We start from the raw sequence: 27,042 nt of genomic DNA, 5'->3' as shown, positions 1-27,042 counted from the left end.
TTTAAAGGATTCTGACTTTGTCTCTCTGAAATGTAATGAATGTGTTTTTGGCAGGGAGGGTGACTAACAGCTTCGCGAGGGGCGAACGAGGGGCCCAGACAGCTCTAGAAATCAATGAGTAAGTGGAGCAGGAACTATTCTCTTCGCGCTATAATGTCACCTCTACGCGCWCTCCCCTCCCCCTTTTTCCTCCTCCTCTTCCTCGTTCTCTCTCTATGTTGACAGGAGCCTTATTGCTATCGGCATTCCAGGGGTTAAAGATCTGTGAGCCAACAGCAGCAGTGCAGCTCGTCGTTAGCCACTCCCTGAGCCAGCCAAGGATTAAAAAAAATAAAAAAATCTTGATCTCCTCCTCCTGCCTCGCTCTCTCGCTCACTCATTCGCTCCGGGCTTTGTGTGAGCGTGCAGTGGTGGCACTGTGTGTGAGTGTATGCCAGAGAGAGCAGASACAAACGAGAGAGAAATAGGGGGAGACTAAAAGCATTCTGTTTGCACACAGACAACCAGAAATCCTTCTGACTGCAGTCGAGGAAGACTAGAACCGGATCGAAAGGAAGAAGGAAAGGAAATAGACTCTAGAAAAAGAGAGAGAGAGAGCGAGGAAAAACAGGACTGCCTGAGACGACGAAAATAATAGTCTACCACACACACACACGTATACACAGTCACAAACACAGCAGGCGTGTAGCAGAGAGGCAAGGGTACTCACTCACACACTCTCGGACAGTACAAAAAAGGCAGGAAGCTGCCTGGATCTTGTCAAGGGAGAGGTGTGTGTATCCGTCTGCGGGCGTGTGTGTGTGTGTGTCTGCAGTGAGAGGAGAATGGAGGAGGGCTTGTTGTCTGTGGCCCCAGCATGCAACTCTACAACCACCAACGCCTTGCTCAACAACCACTGTGCCGGTAATGTACTGTACTATAACCGTAGAATTGCTTTCAGTACTGTTCCAGAGAGAGATGTTTGGAGGTTAATGGGGTGCCAGCTCCATGTGGTTCATTGGCGCGTGTGTGTGCGCTCTATGGGGTTTCCCCCAGCTATGCACTTGAAGTGGAGTTTGCTGCCGAATCTCTCTACTGCAATACCATCTGTGTGGTTTACCAGAAATGACATGCAAGTGGTTTTAACAGACAATACCTTTATGACTTTCTTAGCTTGTGTGGGTCATAGTGAAACTATAGAAGTAGGTAGGTYGATAGTTGTATAATGTAGATTACTGTGAAGGAGAATAGCCCGTTTCACGACCCGCTGTAGTTCCCCTGTGTTGTGCGGCTGTTTACCGGTCTGTGTGACTGGCTGCTCATTCATACGATTACCGCTGCAAGCCCGATGGTCTGTGTTTGGACCAGTATGACCATTCACTATTTATTCAGAGAGCACACCCCAGTGAGACTGCTTCTGATTGACCCGAGGACAGGTCTGAGAAAGTAGAGCCATCTAGATGTCTGMCTTTATAGCAGGGAGGATATGAATCCGAGAGAGAAGAGTGAGAGAGCGAGAGAACACGTGGCTGTAGATGGAGTGTGACTGAGTTAGGTAGAGAGAAGGAGGGGAGTGTCGTAGATCACAGCGGTGTGCCCAGGGTTGGGGAGTAACGGATTACATGTAAGGGATTACAAAAATATCGTAATCGGATTAGATACTTTTGGAAAACTAGATAATTACTTTGAGGATTACTTTTAAATTCAGAAAGGARGTTTTCRCAATGACATTCAATCAGCTTTGAAAAAAGGTGCAAGTTTAAGTTTGTTCCACCTGAGCGAGTCTGACCACAAGTCAGAGACCACTATGACCACTACCACTACTTTGATGGATCGCGGGAAAGAGCAGYAATAAATAMGCTTTTTTAGGCTACAGTCCAAGCTATGTCTTCCAATGGTGCGACTGCTGTCGGCATCCTAATGTTATCCAACTTGAATAAATGCTTGGCGGTAAGGATGACAGCAGTGGTGTAGTCTACGGCGATACAGATATCACTTATTATTGATATCTACATAGCGCATTGATGTGATTCACACTGCTGCTCTCTCATTTAGCTATTTGCGGATTTTGTGGTTGTTGTGGATGGCTGTTCGTAAATCTAAATGTGTATTTGAACCCAATGGTTGAATTCAAGAAGTTTAAGCTTCCTATCAATCATTGTTTTTAAAACCAGTGGACAGCCAGTGTAAAATGCTCTCTTGAAACAGCTGCATAGTGCGGATCCCATCCTATGGAATAAAATTGGGGCTTTTATTGCTCAATCTAATTCATGCTGATAAAATCAATAGTCCTAATGGACACATGCTCAAACTTGCACACTTTTGATAGACTTAAAGAGACAATCTGTATTTGTTACCATCCATTTTTTTTTTTTACATTCCAAAAATTTCGGCCACCTATTCATTTAAGGTTTTTCTTATTTTTACTATTTTCTACATTGTAGAATAATAGTGAAGACATCAAAACACTATGATATAACAAATGGAATCATGTAGTAACAAAAAGTGTGCAAAGCTGTCAAGCAAAGGGTGGCTACTTTGAAGAATCTCAAATATAAAATATATTTTTGATTTGTTAACACTTTTTTTGGTTACTACATGATTCCATGATTCCATGTGTTATTTCATAGTTTTGATGTCGTCGCTATTATTCTACAATGTATAAAATCAGTAACAATAATGGAAAAACCCTTGAATGATTAGGTGTATGAAACTTTTGAATGTTACTGTATACAGTGGGGCAAAAAAGTATTAGTCAGCCAACAACTGTGCAATCTCCCACTTAAAAAGATGAGAGAGGCCTGTAATTTTCATCATAGGTACACTTCAACTATGTCAGACAAAATTGCGAAAAAAAATCCAGAAAATCACATTGTAGGATTTTTAATGAATTTATTTGCAAATTATGGTGGAAAATTAAGTATTTGGTCAATAACAAAAGTTTATCTCAATACTTTATTATATACCCTTTGTGGTGCAATGACAGAGGTCAAACGTTTTTCTGTAAGTCTTCACAAGGTTTTCACACACTGTTGCTGGTATTTTTGGCCCATTCCTCCATGCAGATCTCCTCTAGAGCAGTGATGTTTTGGGGCTGTTGCTGGGCAACACGGACTTTCAACTCCCTCCAAAGATTTTCTATGGGTTGAGATCTGGAGACTGGCTAGGCCACTCCAGGACCTTGAAATGCTTCTTACGAAGCCACTCCTTCGGTGCCCGGCGGGTGTATGTTGGGTATCATTGTCATGCTGAAAGACCAGCTACGTTTCCATCTTCAATGCCCTTGCGATGGAAGGAGGTTTCACTCAAAATCTCACGATACATGGCCCATTCATTCTTTCCTTTACATTGACTTGGATCAGTCGTCCTGGTCCTTTGCAGAAAAACAGCCACAAAGCATGATGTTTCCACCCCCATGCTTCACAGTAGAGTATGGTGTTCTTTGGGATGCAACTCACAGCATTCTTTGTCCTCCAAACACGACGAGTTGAGTTTTTTACCAAAAAGTTTATTTTTGGTTTCATCTGACCATATGACATTCTCCCAATCTTCTTCTGGATCATCCAAATGCTCTCTAGCAAACTTCAGACGGGCCTGGACAGTACTGCTTAAGTAGGGGGACAGTCTGCACTGCAGGATTTGATCCCTGGCGGCGTAGTGTGTTACTGATGGTACTTTGTTACTTTGGTCCCAGCTCTCTGCAGGTCATCACTAGGTCCCCCGTGTGGTTCTGGATTTTTGCTCAGCGTTCTTGTGATCATTTTGACCCCACGGGGTGAGATCTTGCGTGGAGCCCAGATCGAGGGAGATTATCAGTGTGTCTTCCATTTCCTAATAATTGCTCCCACAGTGATTTCTTCAAACCCAGCTGCTTACCTATTGCAGATTCAGTCTTCCCAGCCTGGTGCAGGTCTACAATTTTGTTTCTGGTGTCCTTTGACAGCCTTTGGTCTTGCCCATAGTGGAGTTTGGAGTGTGACTGTTTGAGGTTGTGGACAGGTGTCTTTTATACTGATAACAAGTTCAAACAGGTGCCATTAATACAGGTAACGAGTGGAGGACAGAGGAGCCTCTTAAAGAAGAAGTTACAGGTCTGTGAGAGCCAGAAATCTTGCTTGTTTGTAGGTGACCAAGTACTTTTCCACCATAATTTGCAAATAATTCATAAAAAATCCTACAATGTGATTTTCTGGATTTTTTCTCTCTCATTTTTTCTGTCATAGTTGAAGTGTACCTATGATGAAAATTACAGGCCTCTCTCATCTTTTTAAGTGGGAGAACTTGCACAATTGGTGGCTGACTAAATACTTTTTTGCCCCACTGTATGGCATTTGGACATTTCTTATGCCATTTGGCCATGGTTCAAAACCACTACACATGGTTGATGATATTACTAGGTTAACTAYCTTGTTCTGCGTTGCGTATAATCAATGCGGTGCCTGTTAATTTATCATCGAATCACAGCCTACTTCAACTTTGCCAAACGGGTGATGATTTAACAAAAGCGCATTTGCGAAAAATGCACATTCGTTGCACAAATGTACCTAACCATAAACATCAATGCCTTTCTTAAAATCACAGAAGTATATATTTTTAAACCTGCATATTTAGTTAAAATAAATGCATGTTAGCAGGCAATATTAACTAGGGAAATTGTGRCATTTCTCTTGCGTTCAGTGCAAGCAYAGTCAGGGTATATGCAACAGTTTGAGCCGCCTGGCTCGTTGCAAACTGTGTTTCATCCAAACAAAGACCGTAATTAATTTGCCAGAATTTTACATAATTATGACATAACATTGAAAGTTGTGCAATGTAACAGCAATATTTAGACTTAGGGTTGCCACACGTTCTACAAAATACGGAATGGTTCCGTATTTCACTGATTTGACTATATTAATGATCAAAGGCTCGTATTTCTGTGTGTTTATTATAATTAAGTCTATGATTTGATATTTTATAGAGCAGTCTGACTGAGCGGTGGTAGGCAGCAGCAGGCTCGTAAGCATTCATTCAAACAGCACTTTACTGTGTTTGCGAGCAGCTCTTTGCAATGCTTGAGGCACAGCACTGTTTATGACTTCAAGCCTATCAACTCCCGAGATTAGGCTGGCAATACTAWAGTGSCWATAAGAACATCCAATAGTCAAAGGTATATGAAATACAAATGGTATAGAGAGAAATAGTCGACGCGTCATTATTCCTATAATAACTACAACCCAAAACCTCTTAACTGGGAATATTGAACCACCAGCTTTCATATGTTCTCAGCAAGGAACTTATACGTTAGCTTTTTTACATGGCACATATTGCACTTTTTACTTTCTTCTCCAACACTGTGTTTTTCCATTATTTAAACCAAATTGAACATGTTTATTCATTTGAGACTAAATAGATTTTATTTATGTATTATATTAAGTTAAAAGAAGGGTTCATTGTTCATTCAGTATTGTTGTAATTGTCATTATTACAAATATATATAAAATATGCCGATTAAAAAAAAAAAATAAAAAAAAAAAACAAACAAACAAACAAAACAAAAAAAAAACGGTATCGTTTTTTTGGGTCATAATCGGTCGACCACCACACTGACCAAAAAGTTATTTTGTTGGCATTTACGAATGTCCCCGTTACCAGTAAAAAATAATCAATACTATTTCTTTCACTTACTGGTAGTGCTGTTTCGTTGTTCATTTGTTCAGTCGTTTCAATCTCAACCAGGAATTCATCAGACATGTCAAGCAGTGAAGTTTCAGCTCTGTCCGTGGCCTCTTCCTCGGTGCGCACTGTCACTGTGTCCGTTTCCATCTTGTCCAGCTGTGTATGTAACATTTCACGTAAACCCWGTTTTTTGTCTGCATCGAAGTAGCCGTCCTTGTACCTAGTGTCGAGCATGGTGGRGACACAGTAAAGAGAGAATGCCACCGAATCGCTTGTTCACAGCCTGTGTCGGCAGTTTTGTGGAGCAGGCGTTTCAATGCCATGACAGAGGGTATCACGTCTGCTGCAGGCGCAGTTGATGAGCTTATTTCTAGAGTCAGTTGTTCGAATGGAGCTAGCTAGTGTGTTCATGTTTCAAACATGCTCTCAAATGCCATTGAAATGGAAGCAGCGGTATGACAACCAGCACATTTATGAGCATGCAATACAACTTTCCRCAGTACGAAATCCTCGACGACTCACTGTGCTGTCAGACTCCGCATGCTCATGGGGCTGATATCGCTGGTCCAAATGTCAGTCGTGAAGCTAATAGCAGTGACGCTATTACTATGTAACTCCGGTAGGGKAACATCTGAAGAATAGCGCACTTGGTGCACTCGCACATGTGTACTGTTGCTCTACCAGTCGGCGAAAGCCAACATCACCCACGACAAAGAACGGTTGATTGTCAAGGGCAATGAATTCCATTATCTTGGCGTTTAATGGATTTCGACCTTTGAGGTGTCTGGCTGAAATGTTCTTACTCTTTTAAATGACTGCTCGTCTTGTTGACTGCTCGATCCACACAGCAGACATTGTGGGCTACGTTAGGAATGCTGCATCTACCTACATTATATAGGTATGCACGTCAGCTTTGACATCGGTTTTGCACATCGGCGTTAAACTAGACATCGGGCCGATGCCGACGTTGGCATTTTTAGCTAATATCGGCCGATTCCGATATGTTCACCGATATATCGTGCATCCCTAGTTTAGACTTCAGCTACAGACTTCGGCTTGCCTCAAGAAAACATTTTGTGTGCACGAACAGTCCTAAAGAAACAGCCTTAAACCAAAACAAACAAAAACGGCACAAAAAGTTYTSATAATATATGCACAAACTGTTCCGAAATGTTTTAGATTTGGAAGCATGTGGATGCCTTTAGGGCTGTGGGAGATGTWGGAACACTTCATTTGGGCAAATTATGTCTCTCACACTCGCTCTCGCTCTCCTCTCGCTCTGTCTCTCTTCGTACCCCCCTCCCCATGCCACCTTCCTTCAAAGCACACACCCTCCTCAAATTAAAGACAAACAAAAAGAAATGAAAGAAAAAGAGTGGTGTTGAGTGAGCGAGAGGCAGGAGAAAACACAAAGGCAGTCAACAATTACAGATACAAACTTTACCTCTGTCTTTCTCTCTTCTCCTCTCTCACTCTATCGTACACACAGATTTACACATGCATACTAATAGGCAGACATATGTTCTGACATATACATATACTACATGCAGATACAGGTCTATAGACATATACACACACACACACACACACACACACACACACACACTATGTATCTGTGTGGTGTATAAGAGTTAGGGTTTAATAGAGCAGGAGGTGCTGTGTGTTAGGTTCTCTGCCATCTGGGAGAATCACCACTCTGAGAGCATTCACAGATGGCCTGATTCGAGCTTTACAGTTCTTTCTCCAGTGTGTGTTTGTGTGTGTGCACTGAAAGAGCTGTAAAGTGTGTGTTTATAGCAACTAGCGAGTGTATAGAATTTTCTGATCGAGCCGTGAAGTATGTAGGTGCATAGTGAATACGCAGTGTCCTTTGACAAGGCTGTAACGTGTGTCTTTTAGTAACACAGTGTGTATTACAGTGATAGAGTTGTAAATTACAGTTGAGCACTGGGCTGTGTGTGCAGCTTCTCTCTGCTAATCCAATCTCATCCATCATCAGATCCCTGCTTCTGTCACTCTCTCTCTCTCTCTCTCTCTCTCCCCCCCTCTCCCCACACACACACTTGGCCCCGCCGCACAGCCTAATGTCTTACAACAAACATGTCGCCGCATGCAGAAAACAATTTAAAGCCCCTACGAGCAGCCCGCAGGAATCTGAGCACCATTACGATTAACATGCCACTTATACACACACACTCTTGTACATATACGCTGTTGTGTGCGCACACATACAGTGCATTCGGAAAGTATTCAGACCCCTTCACTTTTTCCACATTTTGTAACMTTACAGCCTTATTCTGAAATATATATATTTTTTATTATCATCAGCAATCTACACACAATACCCCATATWGACAAAGCGAAACAGGTTTTTAGAAATTTTTGCAAATGTATTAAAAGAAAAAACAGAWACCTTATTTACGTAAGTATTCAGACCTTTTGCTATGAGACTCAATTTAGCTCAGGTGCATCCTATTTCCATTGATCATCCTTGAGGTATTTCTATAACTTAATTGGAGTCCACCTGTGGTAAATTCAATTGATTGGACATAATTTGGAAAGGCACATACCTATCTATATAAGGTCCCACAATTGGCATTGCATGTCAGAGCAAAAACCAAGCCATGAGGTCGAAGGAATTGTCCGTATAGCTCTGAGACAGGATTGTGTCGAGGCACAGATCTGGGGAAGGGTACCAAAAAAWTTCTGCAGCACTGAAGGTCCCTATGAACACAGTGGCCTCCATCATTCTTAAATGGAAGAAGACTTCCTAGAGCTGGCTGCCCGGCCAAACTGAGCAATCAGAGAGGTGACAAAGAACCTGATGGTCACTCTGACAGAGTTCCTCTGTGAGATGGGAGAACCTTCCAGAAGGACAACCATGCAGCACTGCTGCAACACACCCTGCAGCACTCCACCAATCAGGCCTTTATGGTAGAGGGGCCAGACGGAAGCCACTCCTCATTAAAAGACACATGACAGCCCGCTTGGAGTTTGCCAAAAGGCACCTAAAGGACTCAGACCATGAGAAGTAAGATTCTCTGGTCTGATGAAACCAAGATTAAACTCTTTGGCATGAATGCCAATCGTCACATCTGGAGGAAACCTGCCCAACATCCTTACGGTGAAGCATGGTGGTGGCAGCATCATGCTGTCGGGGTGTTTTTCAGCGGCAGGGAATGGGAGACTAGTCAGGATCGAGGCAAAGATGAACGGTGCAAATTACAGAGAGATCCTTGATGAAAACCTGCTCCAGAGTGCACAGAACTTCAGACTGGGGTGATGGTTTACCTTCCAACAGGACAACGACCCTAAGCACACAGCCAAGACAACGCAGGAGTGGCTTRGGGACAAGWCTCTGAATGTCSTTGAGTGGCCCAGCCAGAGCCCGGACTTGAACCCGATCGAACATCTCTGGAGTGACCTGAAAATAGCTGTGCAGCAACACTTCCCTGTGAACCTGACAGCTTGAGAGGATCTGCAGAGAAGAATGGGAGAAACTCCCCAAATACAGGTGTGCCAAACTTGTAGCGTCATACCCAAGAAGACCCGAGGCTGTAATTGCTGCCAAAGGTCCTTCAACAAAGTACTCAGTAAAGAGTCTGAATAATTACGTAAATGTGATATTTCCTGTTCTAAAAACCTGTTTTGCTTCGTCATTATGGGGTATTGTGTGTAAATTGAGGGGGAAAACAACTTTTTAATACATTTTAGAATAAGGCTGTAACCTAACAAAATTTGGGAAAAGTCAAGGGGTTTGAATACTTTCCGAAGGCACTGTACTTGCCCATAAATTCATAAAATGGCTCATACACATAGCATAGAGTTAGTGTGCAAAAATAAGAAGTTTTTGATCACTACATGAATGTATGTCATCAATGGATACCATCCAAACATGAGGAGTGTGAGAGAGCAAGTGGCAAGGCTTAAAGAAAGGGACTAAGTGCAGGAGAGTGAGAGATGAGAGGAGAGTGATGATAGACCTTGTCAAAGCATGGCTGTGCTCCACATTTCATTATGGAGGCTAAAACCTCAGACTTAAGTGTGTGTGTACGTACGTACGTGCTAGCTTGTCTGTGTTTTTGCATGCGTCTTAGTGCGATACTATATACTGCCGGAGACTGGGGTCATAAATCAGTACATTACACATGATACTATGCTTTCAGAGTGGCGCAGTGGTCTAAGGCATTGCATCGCAGTTGTGGACGCGTCACCACAGACCTGGGTTCGATCCCGGGCTGTATCACAACCAGCCGTGATCGGGAGTCATATAGGGCGGCTCACAATTGCCCCAGTGTTGTCCGGATTAGGGGAGGGTTTGGCCGGGGGGGCAGGTAGCCTAGTGGTTAGAGCGTTGGGCCAGTAACCAAAAAGTTGCTGGGTCAAGTCCCCAAGCTGACAAGGTAAAAATCTGTCGTTTTGCCCCTGAACAAGGCAGTTAACCCACTGTTCCCCAGTAGACCATCATTGTAAAAAAGAATTTGTTCTTTACTGTCTTGCCTAGTTAAATAAAGGTTAAATATTGGTGTATTTTTTTTAAACACTCCTATTGCTTCTCCTTGGTGTGTGTGTGTGTGTGTGAGAGAGTGTGTCTTTGTTCATTAACAGGATTAGATACTACAGACCGGGCATCAGTAATGGTGATTAAGTATTGATGGAGGGAGTTGCTGTAATAAATCTGATTAACCAGGCCTCCAGAGTGTGTGAGGACAGGAAATAAGCCTGAAAATGGCTCCTGTGTGTGCTCATGTGTGCGTGTGAATGCATGAGTCTTTTAACACATTGCGCAGTGTGGTTTCTCGAACCCAGTCCCATTTTTAGAACAGGTACTGATCTCTGCCACTGTCTTAACACATTCTGTGTGTGTGTCTGTACTCATGCAGATATACCCCAGGGGACAGAAGCACACATAAATACAGCATTGCTGTGCCTCCTTCATTAAAACCTGTGAGAAGGATTTTGATGAAGAGATGGAAGAAGGGGAGGTCGAGGGAGATGAGTGTGTACCTCCAGTAGCAACCTGTTTATCAAACACTGACAGGACGGTGACCTGGGCTGGGAGAGAGCAGACGTCATGACCCTTTGCCCTGCAAAGTCAGTATGTGCAGCTGAAGCCAACCGGAACCAGTCTTCCCAGTAAGACCTTCACTGGAGATGATGACCTCCTGGGTGAAGTGTTGAGCTGTATTAAACCTCCTGTCAATGGGGCTAACATGGATAAATACAGGCTTACTCAGTTAGAGGGAGACCATATTCATAAGCCCGTGTTCATGACGTGTCTCAGTTTATAAATGCTGATATAGGATACGTTTTGCATTTTAGATGATTGTCAATAAGATTATATGGGCGGGGGGGGCTGATCCTAGATCAGCACTCKTACAGTTTTTGAATATGGGCCCTGGAGCATGTCTGAAAACACAGCCGTCTACTGTAGTTGAGGAAGGCATCAGTAATGAGGCAAGCATTGGAAAGAGCCTGGTTGGTTTTTAGTGTCAACACCAACCATTCGAGCAGCCATTCAGTGTTCAAACCAAAACAACTCTGATTAATTGTATAGTGTTGCTTCCTGTTTGACAGGATGTGTGTTTTGTGATTATGCTCCCTCTTAAGAAATCCTTATTTCAGTCTGCTGATTGCTTCACTCTTCTCCTTCTTTCTCCAGCTTTGATTATAGCCTGTGTGATCTCACTTCCTGTGTGTCCTCACTTCCTTTGTGATGTCACTTCCAGCAGGTCCCAGCTAGTGTCCTTGTCCTTTAGCCGCATCTGTGCTCTCTAGTCCCTCAGCCTCTAAACAACTTTCCACACTCACACACTGAACATATCATCCCACGGAAAACATTCACAAAGATATTCGGAAGTGCAATTACTCACTTCTCATGTGCTTATTACTCAGTTATTACATTCACATGACTTGAGAACACTAAATGTGTTCTCAACACACAGACTACAACAGGATAGTTAACAGAGGCAGAGGAGTCAGGTTTTGAATTGCACATTTTCTCTCCGATATGTTTTGACAGGGTGTTGGGTAATAGTCTGCTTATCCTCCAATCAGTCTTTAGAGTTTTTGCAACGCTCTAATGATAACAACAAGGGTGTTATCGTGCTGGAGTGGGTTACACAGTAAATTGTGGCATCTATTACTGAGAAGGATATCACCATTCACATCCGGCCTCTTTCACCATATTCTCAGGGTTTCCTCCTTCCTAGGCTAGGCTGGAGCTTCACACAGGGCCTTAAAACCTTTCTGTATCAATGAATGCAAATTCAGCCCATCCTATACATTGTATTTATTTACATTTTATTGATATATACTTTACAGCTGGGACTATAAYCCAAAATGAATCGACACCGACCATACCAATCACATATCACAGGCATTTTGCAGTAGCCTATACTAGAGGAACTGTTATGTTTGAAATGAAATACGTTTGCTAATATGGGTGATTGTTAATGGAACAATTGATGGTTACAACCATCAAACTAGTAGTACTTAGGGTTTGGCGGTATCCAGATTTACATACCTTCATACCGTGTCTGTGCCATCCTGGGATATACAATATCACTGGCTATTTATTGTTTTACACCCCCCCCCAAAAAATACCCCAAAATCTCAGTTACCAGAATGCTAAGCAATTCCCATGGTTGGTTGCTAGGTAAATGCTAACGAGCGCATGTGAACATTTACTAAGACGGACAACCCAGCTCATAAATTGATGCAAGTAGCTATCTCAGAACCTAGTGTGCGGCACACACAATACATATATTAGACAGCAGTGCTCTTAATCCAGAAGGGGGTTGTCTCTGCTGCCACTTAGCTAACGTTAGCAAGTTAGTAAAACCCAGATGTAGAGAATTTATCTTAGCTATTTAACTTAATAGTTATAAGATGCATATATATATTTATATACAGTGTTAATCAGAAGTTTACATACACTTCGGTTAGAGTCATAAAACTTGTTTTTCAACCACTCCACAAATTTCTTGTTAACAGACTATAGTTGTGGCAAGTCGGTTAGGACATCTACTTTGTGCATGACACAAGTAATTTTCCAACAATTGTTTACAGACAGATTATTTCACTTATAATTCACTGTATCACAATTCTAGTGGGTCAGAAGTTACATACACTAAGTTGACTGTCCCTTTAAACAGCTTGGAAAATTCCTCAGGAAGGAGACGCGTTCTGTCTCCTAGAGATGAACGTACTTTGTGCGAAAGTGCAAATCAATCTCAGAAGAACAGCAAAGGACCTGTGAAGATGCTGGAGGAAACCGGTACAAAAGTATCCATATCCACAGTAAAACGTCCTATATCGACATAACCTGAAAGGCGCCTTAGCAAGGAAGAAGCCACTGCTCCAAAACCGCCATAAAAAAGCCAGACTACGGCACATGGAACAAAGATCGTACTTTTTAGAGAAAAGTCCTCTGTTCTGATGAAACAAAAATAGAACTGTTTGGCCATAAGACCATCGTGATGTTTGTAGGAAAAATTGGGATGCTTGCAAGCCGAAGAACACCATCCCAACCGTGAAGCACGGGGGTGGCAGCATCATGTTGTGGGGTGCTTTGCTGCAGGAGGGACTGCGTGCAGACATGTCACAAAATAGAAATGCATTCCATGCAATAGGCTTAAATGGGACAACAAAGTCAAGGTATTGGAGTGGCCATCACAAAGCCCTGACCTCAATCCTATAGAATATTTGTGGGCAGAACTGAAAAAGTGTGTGCGAGCAAGGAGTCCTCCTGACTCGGTTACAACAGCTCTGTCAGGAGGAATGGGCCAAAATTCACCCAACTTATTTTGGGAGCTTGTGTAAGGCTACCCGAAACGTTTGACCCAAGTTAAACAATTTGAGGCCCAATGCTACCAAATACTAATTGAGTGTATGTAAACGTCTGACCCACTGGGAATGTGATGAAAGAAATAAAAGCTGAAATAAATCATTCTCTCTGCTATTATTTTGACATTTCACATTCTTAAAATAAAGTGGTGATCCTAACTGACCTAAGACAGGGAATGTTACTAGGATAAAACATCAGGACATGTGAAAAACTGAGTGTAAATGTATTTGGCTAAGGTGTATGTAAACTTCTGACTTCAACTGTATATAAATGGCTGGCAAACATTGAATTTCATTCAAGTGTAACTTGATCACCTCACTAAACACTAGAACCGCCTGGCCTTTCAGCCTATAGGTACCCGCTAGAGAATGTTTCTGGGCGTTTTCCTTTAGCATATGCACCCGATGCATATCAACCCGCAAGGTGCGRAATCATAAGCACCAGCACTTGATAAATAGTGCATCAACTTTTGTAATGGATGAATTGCTTGAAGAATTGTTAATAAAAAGAATAGTTATTTGTTAGAGTCAAGGATATGTTTTGTATAATTCTACGAAGTCCTAGAAAATACATAGGCCTAGTAGTCTCTTTTTGTTTCCCTTGCAATAAAAACATTACAGTGTAATCCATTTCATCAACTTTATTTGTGCATGAACAATTGAAAAGGATGAATTCCTTAATGAAATATTAGTGGAAATATATTCATGATAAGATATAAAACAGTCATTTGTTGATTGTATCAGACACTGTATAGACTACCACAGTACGAGTCATAATACCCATAAAACCTAGCGGTCAAACAGGGAAATTGTTCCAATCGTTTTTCCACCATTCATTTTTCCCATAGGGGATTTTAGAAAAACTTAAAATATGGGCTGTGATTCGTGTAGGCTTACCCTGGCGTGACATTTTGATAACTGTGTAAAACTCTCTAAGAAAAGGTGACTTTTATCAATATATTCGGCTCTATTTACTCTCAGATTCGAAAATGCTAATTAGCATCAAAGTAGACATGCAAAACTACATATCCCTGCAAGCTCCTGCACATCGTCTCTAGCTGACACCTTTGCTAACAGGTAATGTGTCAATTTAAAAGTTGCGTTTCCCAGTCGTGCTGAATGCATGGACAGCACGGTTATTCTTGGAAAAAGTGAAATCTGGAAATAGAGCTGCACCTTTTATTTGACAAAGGTAAGTGTCATAGAAATGGCAGAATATGCTCTTTCTGATACTATATAGAAGTCAAAAAAATTTACCTTCATGTGACTCTGAAGGAGTATTTGATAATGTGATTCCCCTTTCCCTGCATCTGTCAATTAAAAAATACGCCCACGTCTTCATGTACAATTTGACAACTGATAGGCCTAATATTGTCACTAAATTCAGTTATGAAGTAAGGGGCACAATTATCGGACATTCATTTTCATTCTCTCAGTGGGTACAGAGAGACGCAATAGCGTCTGGCTGGGTACCAACGTCCTACAGCACATTCTCTTAGCGGGTTAAATTCGGAATAGTTGTGAGAAGAAAAAAAAAATGTTTCTGTTTTTATCTGACAAATGAGCAATGTAAAATACAAACATTTTATGAAAAGTCAGGACATACCTTTTTAAAATTTTGGGACAGATATTTTTTTTATTTACAAAATCGAACGTCAGTGGCTGTTGGRCTATGGCGGTTCTAGTGTTAAGTTGCGCTTCCGCAGGAGTGACTCACCTCACCAAGCCCCTGTTTTGCTCGTTATGTTTCTTTGTAAACAAATGGCTCAAACAGCTGTTTTTGGAAACCGGTAAACTTTATAATGAAAAATGATCTAACAGGCGAAATAATGAACGTGAACTGCTTTATCAATTACCTAGTGCACAAGTTATTTTATTTACGGTATTGGAAAATCATACCAAGAGTATTTCAAAAATACCCTGGGATACCTTTATATACAATCGACTGCCCAACCCTAGTTGTATTGTTTTAAAGGATAAGAAATGCATTTAAACTGCATTTAAACTTTAATGTTATAAACGTATCGTTCTATTTATCGTTATCGCACTAATTCAGGCAATTTATCACCCAGATCTACCCTATTGTATTACATATATACACAGTTTACTAGGTACACCGTCTAGTACCGGGACCCCCTTTGCCTCCAGGACAGCCTGAATTCTTCGGGGCATGGAAACATTGCTCAATTGGTATCAAGGGATCTAACGTGTGCTAGGAAAACATTCCCCACACCATTACACCACCTCCACCAGCCTGTACGGCTGACACCAGGCAGGATGGGGCCATGAACTAATGCTGCTTACGTCAAATCCTGACTCCACTATCAGCATGARGCAACAGGAACTGGGATTCGTCGGACCAGCCAATGTTTTTCCACTCCTCAATTGTCCAYTGTTGGTGATCACGTGCCCACTGGAGCTGCTTCTTGTTTTTAGCTGATAGGAGTGGAACCCGGTGTGGTCGTCTGCTGCAATAGCCCATCCGTGACAAGGACCGACGAGTTGTGAGTTCTGAGATGCCGTCCTGCCGACCACTGTTGTACGCTGCCATTCTTTTCCTGTTTATGGCCGACTGTTAGCTTGCACGATTCTTGCCATTCTCCTTCGACCTCTCACCAACGAGCTGTTTTCGCCGACAGGATTGCCACTGACTGGATATTTGTTGTTTGTTGCACCATTCTTGGTTAACCCTGGACACTGTTGTGCGTGAAAAGCACCGAAGGCCGGACATTTCCGAGATACCGGAACTGGTGCGCCTGACACCGATCATACCACGCTCAAAGTCGCTTAGGTCACTCGTTTTGCCCATTCTAACATTCAATCAAACAGTAACCTAATGCCACTTCTTGTCTGATTCTATATTCTATTACACACATCAAAGTACCCGAGTCACGCAACCTCCCCACACACTGACTTACTCATGCACCTGAACGTTGCCCTGCAGAGTGCAGCTCTACTGTGATCTTTTCTCAAGGGAGCGTTTCGTCACGCTGTGGAGAGTTATGATAAGATTGCATTATTGAAGCTCGACTTAGCTGAGGGGAAATTGAGGCGAAAGAAACAAAAGAGCAGAGTCGGGGAGGACAAATGAGCTCATGGTTTCATCACTGTGAACTCGGTGTGACTGATATGTTGCTTCTTGTATCCTGTTAGCCAACAAGGCACATCTCTACCTTTTGTTGTCTTGCATTTCTAGTTTGTGTCTTTGATCTATAAATATATGTGATAAAGGTATTGGTGTAACTGTGGTGTTTCGTTATTAACAAGATGTCAGTGATTGACAGCAGAGTCTGGGTGTAGGGCGATTCCATGCCAGTGGGAGTGTAAAATATGTTTGGTATCTCAAATTGTTCTGGCAATTCTCACATAGGAACTTCATTTAGAGGAAGGATGTTTAACTTGCTTGTATCACCATTTCTGAGGGGTAAATCATGATGAAATGACCCATTTTAGGTGGTTTTTATACATGCCTCCTGTAAGACCCTATGATCTGTGAACCATACATATGGACTATGTATAGATTCTGAAAAAACAAATGTTCACATTCATTTATGCAACTTTAACAATATGAATATAATAAAACGATCCTTTTAGATTTTGCTTATATTTAGACATATTGTTTGTAACAATATACTCTTCAAAACATGTCAAATTTCCAGTGGGCTCTCTGGTACTTTTAATGATATGACCCAGTTTATACATAGAAATTGACATTACAGGTTATTAACCAATCACAGCCCTCCTTTAGGATTGCACATTCAGCCTGTCACCAGCAAAGGGGGTTTCCTTTGAATCCATTTTCAAATTCAGTGTGTTGGTGGTACTCATAACATGTATCATACCTTCATAATTAGTAGAGTCCACTCTGGAAATGTTATGTACTTGTAGTGTATACTGTTTGGAGCAATATACTCTGTCTTTAAAATGAACAAAATCAAAAAGGGTACTTTTAATGAATGTAAATGAATGTGAAAAATGTATTTCAGAATCACACTATAGGTAGTATAATGACACCAAGATGTTGTCTGTATCATGTACGATTAACAGATCATAATGTCTTACAGGAGGCATGTATAGGTCTAAAAAGGGACTACGATGGCCACTTTCATCATGATTTTCTCCAATGGTTTGATTCAAATGTAAAAAGAATTTCAAAACTTTCCCCCCCCCCCCCCCCCCCATGAAGTTGCTCGAACAATCTGTCTGTGTGGTTTGTGTGTGTGTCAGGGGGGTTGTTCCTTCTCTATGTGTGTTGTGTGCCACCTGCTCAGTGCTGTAGTACATGCTTTCGTTTCACATCAAAGTCAGGAGTCAGTATCAAAGGAAGGATAGAGAATACACTGTAGCCTACAATCTCACCCTCTGGCTGCTTCCCCCAGCCCTGTGTCACATCTAAGCAGTGATTCAGTAACTCTGGATAGACTTATGTCCTGTATTATGAAGGCAAAGCCTTTCACACTGCAAGCAGCCAACACTGAGGCCTGCTGTCTGTAAGTCACCAGTCTGTAAGTCACCACTGTCTGTCCTCCATGTGCATTTCATTGTGTGTTACAAGAGACCCGAGGAGAGAGGGACACATGTTTTAACAGTACAGTATTATCAGACAGACCGCGAGAGAGAAAGCGAGAGAGAGACAGACAAAGCTCTTCTGTGCCTAGGATTCGCCCACTGAACTCTTATCACAACCGCGCGTGTGTGTTTGAGTCTGGGCACCTGCTTGCTTCGGGACACTACATCCGGAGTCTGTGTATTGATTGGACTCCCTGAGTTGGATGTTCTGGTGGGTGGCGGCTCGGCGCTCAGCTAGTCTCTGTAATAGCGGTCTGGTTGATAGCTCTGTGCTGGCCTACTTTTCCTGGCACTGTCTGACAGTCAGTTGATTGACAGTTATGTACTAAGGCTTTTAAGGGACAGTTAAACCACTTTCTAGACAGTTATTATGCTGTTAGTATATGTCGACAACTGTAAGATTTGATATACATTTTGACTTGTTGTTTTTGTTAGTCATGCTGCACGAATCCTTGTTTTTGTCATTGTGAAACTTTTGGTAACACATTACTTGACACCCAGTGTCATAACCAACCTGTTGTGACATATGTTGTATAGTTTTATGGCTGGTGATGACATCTCAAAACCCACATTTATTCAAATGTGTTTTTTCCCTGCCAAGAAGTTTCCTTTAGTTCCTTAAGTCCTTTGTTGTTGTAATGAGTTCTTTACAGTCACATTTCATCATATTTTAAATAACTTGTAGAACATACACTTTATGACACTGTCATGAAGCATTATAACCATCATAATCATATAAGCCAGATAGACCTATCACGTACATGCCCTTATGTCAGTCATCAGTCAAAAAGATGTCCTGCTGCTAAATATGCTCCTGCATACATCTCAATTTCAGAAAAGGTTATATAACAAACATACTGTTGACAAGTAGGCTATGGTGTAATGGAATGGTTTGCCTTGTGTGGTAGGGTTTGTGGGTTTTGACACTCTTATGTAGGTGTCATAACCAGCCATAACATAGAGCAATATATGTCATAACATGTCTAAATATGTTTCGTGGCAGTATTATCGCCATATTATGACAGCTTATGTCAGCTGTTATGACATGGTTATGACCGTGTTATGGCGCTGTGTGTCAAGTAAAAGTGTTGCCGAAACTTCTCTATTGCCCTCTTCTACAGCATAATATGATTCCCAGGGTGTATTTAGTCTCTCATGATGCAATGCTCAGCCCAGTTAGCCTGCAGCTTAGTTGGCTATCAAGCCCAGACAAAGTTTAATCTAAATATACACTTGAGTGTACAAAACATAAGGAACACCTTTCCAATGTATAGACTGATCAGGTGAATCTACGTGAAAGCTATGGTTCCGTATTGATGTCACCTCTTAAATCCACTTCAGTCAGTGTAGATGAAGGGGAAGGAGACAGGTTAAAGAAGGATTTTAAAAGCCTTGAGACGATTGAGACGTGGATTGTGTATGAGTGCCATTCAGTGGGTGAATGGGCAAGACAAAAGATTGAAGTGATTTTGAACTGGGGTATGGTAGGAGGTGCCAGACGCACCGGTTTGAGTCTATTAAGAACTTCAACGCTGCTGGGTTTTCCACGCTCAACAGTTTCCTGTGTGTATCAGGAATCCACCCAAAGGACATCTGGCCAACTTGACACGACTGTGGGAAGCATTGGAGTCAATGTTGGTCAGTATGCCTGTGGAACGCTTTCGACACGTTGGCTACGAGTGCATCGCTTCTTCTTTTTTATTTTTTTATTGTTGCAGTTCTGTCCTTGAGCTGTTCTTATCTATTAATGTTCTGTATTACGTCATGTTTCATGCTTTGCGTGGATCCCAGGAAGAGTAGCTGCTGCTTTCGCAACAGCCAATGGGGATCCTAAGAAAACACCTAATAATAACAACCTAAATGTTAAAAGTGGTGGAGTTATCCTTTTAAGCTAATTTCCCTGGCTTTGTCTATTTGATGGCTTTGTGTTTGATTTACATTCCCTGTAGAAGTAGATTGGTTCTGTGCTGGGCTAGTTTTCCTGGCTCAGGTCTCCTCAGTGTACAGAGGCCCATTGTTCTGTAGTGTGGTGTTGTTTGTGGTGTGTGTGTGCTTAGGGAGAGAGTGGTGGGTTAAGTCTTCCCCTGGGCGCTCTCTCTCTCTCTCTCTCCCTCTCTCCCTCCCTCCGGTCTACTGTTGCCCAGCCATCCGGGGCATGCTATCAGGCCCTGCCTCACACCTCTGCCCTCACTGACCCCTTGGTGCTGTAAGGAAATGCCTCACCCCTTGACTGTGTGCTTGCACAGGCTTGTTTACGTACGCAGGCATGTGCCATATTACTATCATTCTCTGCACATAGTCAAGGGGTGAGGCATTTCCTTACAGCCACAATATAAAAAAAAAACATTCACTTTGTTGGCCAGAAACGGTGCTTTGGGCTTACAGTGAAAGTTAGCTTGATCTGTTAGTGCCACAAACATAATCCACTTTTGAGTTCGGGGTTAAGTGCTCTCATGGCTTGAGCTGTTAGACAGAAATATGTTTAACTTGTTAATAGTTTGATCTGAACTATTACGACGGTCTGTTTTCTTTTTGCCACTCTTAAATTGTGAGTGTGTCTGATGCTTGTTTTTTGTGTCATGTGGGAAGGGGGTTCAAACTCCTCTGACGGGGGTCTTCTGGGGAAAGGGAGAGGGGGGGTTTGTCAGCACCCCTTTAACAGGCCAACATTGGCTTTGAGGCCCCCTCACTCTCTCCACTGCCAAATTACCCCCATCCCGTCCAGCAATCAGGCCCTAAACCACAGCTAGGCTTGGCAGCAGCCCCAACCCACGAATACTTTGAGCAGTTGAACATGTGCCCTGTATTTTGACGTAGAGGTGTGCCCCCCCCCCCCCCCCCCCACACACACACTGTCCAGTAAGAATCAGAGTCCAGTAGGTTCTGTTGGCTTACAGTATCATGCTGTATTTTGCACTCTTTCTCACTTCCATTTCTGTTTCACATAGGGGTTTCGGGAAGTCACCAGTTTACAACAGTAGGCCTATACAGTGAAACACTCCAGTGTTCAGAATTCACCATGGAAGTTTTATCAAGCTGTGTGTGTTTGGTGCATATATATAATACCAGCATCTTAATGCTCGTTAGTACGCGTGGCAAAGGAAGCAAACACAAAGCGGATTTAACTTCATTAGATAAACAGCCCTAATGTTGGAAACAAACATCATTAGTTTGTCATCCACAGTCACATGTTGTTTATTTTCCAAACAAAGTACGCAATATTTAACATACAGCAGGTTTTAAAGGACCAAAAGTTTGGCCTGCTTCATGTTTCCATTTTTGGCATGGAAAAAATGTTGTGATACTGGTATCGTCCTGCTTACTGTTCATCGCTCTCTTGTGTTTTGCGGGGCGTGGGTGCGTCTTTTGGGTGATTCTAAATGTTTGTTGTCTACAGTATCTAACACAGTCTCCCGTTCTCTCCTCTCTGTGTAGATGACAGCATCTCGGCGGCAAGTGCGTCTGACGTGCAGGGAGTCTGTCGTCGTTGGAGCTGCGCGTCAACAGCAGGAGGATGAGAATCACGTGATGAAGGCGGCTGGCCGACGTGCTGGCGACGCCTGGCGTCTCCGAGGAACGGCCGCCACGGCAAAAAACAGACAGACAAAGGTAGTCAGTCACCTCAGACCCCCCCTGAATCTCACAACACCAGTCACTCAGACCCGCCCCGAACTCTCACCAAACACCAGTCACCTCAGAACCCTGAACTCTCACCGAAACCACCAGTCACCATCACAGTCACCATCCCATGTGCTCTCACGATTCTACATTTTTTAAACCCTCTAGAAAAACCCTACAACGGGGCAGTTTTAAACATCATCTCTCCACCGTAAGCCGATCACGCACTGTCAAATCCATCTGCACTCGCTTCTGTACAACTTACCATACCTGTGCTCTAGCACTGTAAATTCCATTCATCTCCACTTTCCCAATGGCTCGTTTAGCCCCTCTCCCTTGGATTTCTTCGCCAGGTCGTAGTTGTGAGAGTCAGCTATCTTGTGTTCCTRCGCTTGTGTTTACACAAAGGAAGTTCAGGAGCGGCGCCAGAACCTGGATCTATTAACAGTTTCACTCCGACCTTGACTCCCGGTGCAAAGCGTTTCCATTCAGATCGCAGCTGTGTAGGCCTATGCGTGTGTGTGAGCGCGTGCTTGGGGCTAGCGGAAGGGCCAGTTTGGAGTGTTGCTATGCCACGGTTAATACCGTCTACCAGAGAGGCACAGCAAGGAACGTGCTTATTTTACCTTCACACACCTTCACAATACGTGCTGGCACACTCAATTCAATCACAGTCTAGCACAGGAACATAATCACAATCCAGTCTCTCACTGTGAATGAAATCTGTCCATGGGGTATAAATACCGCTCCATTCTCTCACACTATAACCAACTGAGGTCTTCTCTGAGCTCAGTGACAAAGTAGAGGCTCATATGCCCAGCCAGCAGTAGGGGGAGGGAATTCCTGTGGCTGTCCCTGTCAGGAATATCATTCCCCGGCTGGGCAAGAGAGAAAGAGGGAGCGAGAAAGACTGAGGGAGATTGAATGCACTCTCAGAGAGAGGCAGAGAAAGAGATTACATTATCAGAGAGAGAGAGAGGGAGAAGGAGAGAGATAAAATGTGTTGCGCCCAGAGTCATTGGCGAGCGTCTGGGTTCTGTAATCACGCTTCAGTAATAACCACCACCCACTCACCCGTAGCCTGTCTAACTGACTCCAGAGCTGTCCATCTGCACACAATAAGACCATCTGTCTCCTGGGCCTGTGTGTGTGTGTGTTCACGCGCTCGTGTGTGTGTGCGCTCCCTGTGTGTGTGCGCTCCCTGTTTGTGTGTGTGTGTGTGTGCCCCCATGTGTGTGTGTGCGTGCCCGTGTGTGTGTGAGCCCGTGTGTGTGTTTGTGGCCATGCGCATGCACGTGCGTGCACCTAATTGTGGGAAGTCGAACATTATCTGTGTGTGTGGTGACTGACTGGGCAGCCTTGTCCTGACATTTCACTTTCTCTAATGAAACCAATTACTGTATGGTCATGTGGAAGTCTCTCTCTTCGGGAAGTGTCTTGGCTGGGAAGCCATGGCTCCTTGATAAAGAGAGATCCCGTCCCCATTTCTCTACCTATTCAGGATATGTCACCATGAAGAGAACGTCTTTCATAAATATAGCTGTGAGCAGCATTGATGGGGTTCACGGGACGACACAGTGACGGGTACAGTGCGGCGATATTTGAACGCAGCAACTATTTTTTTTCTCAAAACCGTATGAGTCTAAATGCAGTGGTTAGTGGATAAACMAATGARGAGTTGAACATATTTGTCTGAAAACGAGTCGCCAGAGAATGAGTCGCCAGTTATTMTTGCCRGTGGTGAACATCTATCTAAAAGACCTTATCAAAGTTGATAAATACAGTTGAACTGGTATACTCTAGCAGATAATTATCACCTTACTGATACTAATCAGGAATAGTACACTATAAAATCACAATGAGAAATACACAATTGAAACCCCCATTGAGCTCCGTGTAAAAGAACCGAAAGAAAAGTACCAGTACAAAGTTGTTGGTATACCCCTTTAACGTTGCAGACCTGACACTACTGGTGAAGTAGTCGGGCTGAACGCAGCCCACCAAAAAACAAGATACCCACTGACACATGCTCCTCACTCACAATGTTACATTTCTTCTGATCAGAGAAACCTAGCTGCTCGCGGGGCCGTGGCTATCTGATCTCCAAAGGAAAAACTCCCTTCTGTTCAGAGGAACCCAATCYGRGTGCAGGGATGTGGACGCTATCTAACTGGTCTCCTTGTGAAAAATGTATAGAGGAAGCGGTTACCGCCCAGGACAGTTGGCTACAAGTCCCAAATATAGAAACTACTGAGATTACTTACACTACCTAGCTAGCTCGTAGAGGTATAAATGGTTTGGTGCACGCAGTCCTCGCGGAAAACAACCCGCTGGTGATAGCTACCCGTCCAATTTAGCTAGTTTACTGACAGGCTAGCTAGCAAATGACAACTCACGAGAGAACTACAACTCACACACTCAACTTTACATCAACGATCACGTCCTACTAAATAGTGCACACAACTAACCAACTCCAGCTGGTAAGGTTGGAAAATTAAACAATTGGGGGATTGTTTAAAAACATATGTACAAAGGTTTGCATTCGCCTTTACCTCACACTCAAATTCTCCTGAGCTCCAACTTCCTTCCCTTGGCTATCCGTATTCGTCCCGCTCCCTCCCAGTGTTGGCAACTCCTCAGTAGGGAAAGTAGCTATTGGCTGTCCTAAAAGTCGCTAGAAGTCGCTAAATGACGTCATCGCCTAATTTGCATAATTGGCTATGTGCACGTAATTGTGATGGATGCTGTAGGAGAGTGGAATAATGTTGTGGGAGAGACAAAAAGTGAGTAAAAAAAACACCCTAAATATGTTTAGAACTGCAAATGAACTTTCTTCTGTCGATTCTTGTTTGTTTTTATGTCACAATTCCAACCCTCCTCCTTTATCCGGGCTTGGGACCGGCAAAAGTGACCCAAAAGAGACACACTGGTGGAGTTACTTAGTTTTTATTTAATTTTTTATTTTGTTTTTTTGTTTTCTTATTTTGTTTTTGTTTTTAACCTTATGGTCCACTTAGGAGCCTACAACAAGTCACAGTAAAACATGAATATTTTTAACCATAACATTTTTTACATTTTTTTTTGTATACAATCTACATTAACAATCTAAATGGACAAAAAAAGAGACAATAGAAAAAACTGTCAATGGCAATGTGAGAAAATTATGGTAACTAGTCTGGCCCTAATTCAGGTTAATWGTTTTGTTTTAATGTAAGCCAGGGRGGGATCAGCCAGCGGCTYCTTCCCGCATGCGCGATTRATTTGCAGTCAGGACGCGGAGGGGTGAACATCTCCTGCTCTSACTGCAGCTGGGAGGGACTGCTGCGCGAGGACTGGGCAGCCTGTGAGTGCTTTGGGACAGGGGTGGGGCCCACAGAGTCTCCAAGTCTCCAATAACACCAGAGAAAGTCGCTAGATTTGTTGCTAGTCGCTTTTTTGAATGTGTCGCTAGAGGGGTCTGAATACTCTCTAAATTTAGCGACGAAGTCGATAATTTGGCAACACTGCTCCCTCCCCTTGCATTCCCTCCGATTGGCTYATGGGACCAACACTCAGTAACTGGGAAAGAATTGTGCGTCTTTGATGTGCACCTCATCAGAAATACTTTATTTCTGACATTRGTCCTCTTCGTCTTCTTCMTTTTCTTCTTCGTCTCCTTCTTCATCGGCTTCTTCGTCTTCTTCTATATCTTCTTTGTTGCGGGCCAAACACTTAAAATACACACCCTATCCCCTCAGCCCTCAGCCCTCAAATGACATAACATGATGTCTGACTAGTATACACTTGCGAGGGAGGAAGGAATGATTTTTAAATGGACCACCCTTGGCTGGAAATTGGTCACTCGTTCATCCCGCGATGATTGTGTTTTCAGCCACAGGTAACTTGTCTGTGCTTTATATACGCAACAGTCAATTATGAGTGCATGTCTACTCAAATCAAAAGTAACAGTCAGTATCTGGTGTGGCCACCAGCTGCATTAAGTACTGCAGTGCCTCTCCTCCTCATGGACTGCACCAGATTTGCCAGTTCTTGCTGTGAGATGTTACCCTACTCTTCCACCAAGGCACCTGCAAGTTCCCAYACATTTCTGGGGGGAATGGCCCTAGCCCTTACCCTCCAATCCAACAGGTCCCAGACGTGCTCCATGGGATTGAGATCCGGGCTCTTCTCTGGCCATGGATCTCAATTTCTGATTTCCCGTCTTGCGGAAATTACGCACAGAACGAGCAGCACTTTTTGCCAGTCCTGTCTGATCCAGCGACGGTGGGTTTGTGCCATAGGCGACGTTGTTGCCGGTGATGTCTGGTGAGGACCTGCCTCACAACAGGCCTACAAGCCTCAGTCCAGCCTCTCTCAGCCTATTCCGGACAGTCTGAGCACTAGTGGAGGGATTGTGCGTTCCTGTGTGACCCTCGGGCATTGTTGTTTTGCCACCTCTATCTGTCCCGAAGGTGTAATGTTCAGATGTACCGATCCTGTGCAGGTGTCCTTACACGCGGTCTGCCACTGCGAGGACGATCAGCTGTCTGTCCTGTCTCCCTGTAGCGCTGTCTTAGGCGTCTCACAGTACGGACATAGCAATTTATTGCCCTGGCCACATCTGCAGTCTTCATGCTCCTTGCAGCATGCCTAAGGCACGTTCAGCAGATTGACAGGGACCCCGGGCATCTTTCTTTCTGTGTTTTTCAGAGTCAGTAGAAAGGCCTCTTTTGTGTCCTAAGTTTTCATAACTGTGACCTTAATTGCCTACCGTCTGTAAGCTGTTAGTGTCTTAACGACCGTTCCACAGGTGCATGTTCATGAATWGTTTATGGTTCATTGAACAAGCATGGGYAACAGTGTTTAAACCCTTTACAATGAAGATCTGTGAAGTTATTTGGATTTTTATCATTATTAATATATGCCTACTGCGTGATAGCTTGCAAATGAACTAACTAACGTTAGCCTGCCTAGCTAGAACTTCTGAAGAAGGAAAATGTTTTATTTTATAACCAAACAAAAACATCATTGCTTTTTACGAGACGTGTTTGTGCCGTCATGTGCATTAGTAGCACAATTTCTAACTTATTTGCGTTCGTTTTTACTTCTACTTGTATGTTGACTTCTCTATTGATGATGTTTTTAAGTTTTCGCAGACTTTTCTTAGCGGATGTACAATCGTGGTGAATTTAATTTTGGAGAGTTTCAGGCCCAGGAGTGAACATAATTGTACACTCGCAAAGCCAAATAAAAACGAGGGCTGAGGGGCTTACGTTGCAAACTTCCCTTGCTTGGCTAATCATTTGGACCGCCCTCCACGATGGTGACGGGGATTCCCCCAAGGGCATAAAGCGAGGGTAAGTGGACGAGGGTGTGACTTCTTCTTCTTCA

The 27,042-nt window shown here is 43.1% G+C and overlaps 1 protein-coding gene and 1 pseudogene across 2 annotated transcripts in view; both read left to right on the top strand.

The window, feature by feature from the left end:
* The window catches only part of pkdcca (protein kinase domain containing, cytoplasmic a), a 451,220-nt gene that overhangs the window by 135,455 nt on the left and 288,723 nt on the right, over window positions 1–27,042 (top strand). The gene's annotated exons all lie outside the window — the stretch shown is intronic.
* LOC111977475 (echinoderm microtubule-associated protein-like 4) overlaps window positions 370–27,042 on the top strand; it is a 55,956-nt pseudogene continuing 29,283 nt past the window's right edge.

Source organism: Salvelinus sp. IW2-2015, linkage group LG18 (assembly GCF_002910315.2).
Source record: "Salvelinus sp. IW2-2015 linkage group LG18, ASM291031v2, whole genome shotgun sequence".
In the NCBI taxonomy this organism is placed as follows: domain Eukaryota; kingdom Metazoa; phylum Chordata; class Actinopteri; order Salmoniformes; family Salmonidae; genus Salvelinus; species Salvelinus sp. IW2-2015.
The sequence above is the reverse complement of the archived record's forward strand: the minus strand, read 5'-3'. Positions and strand labels throughout refer to the sequence as shown.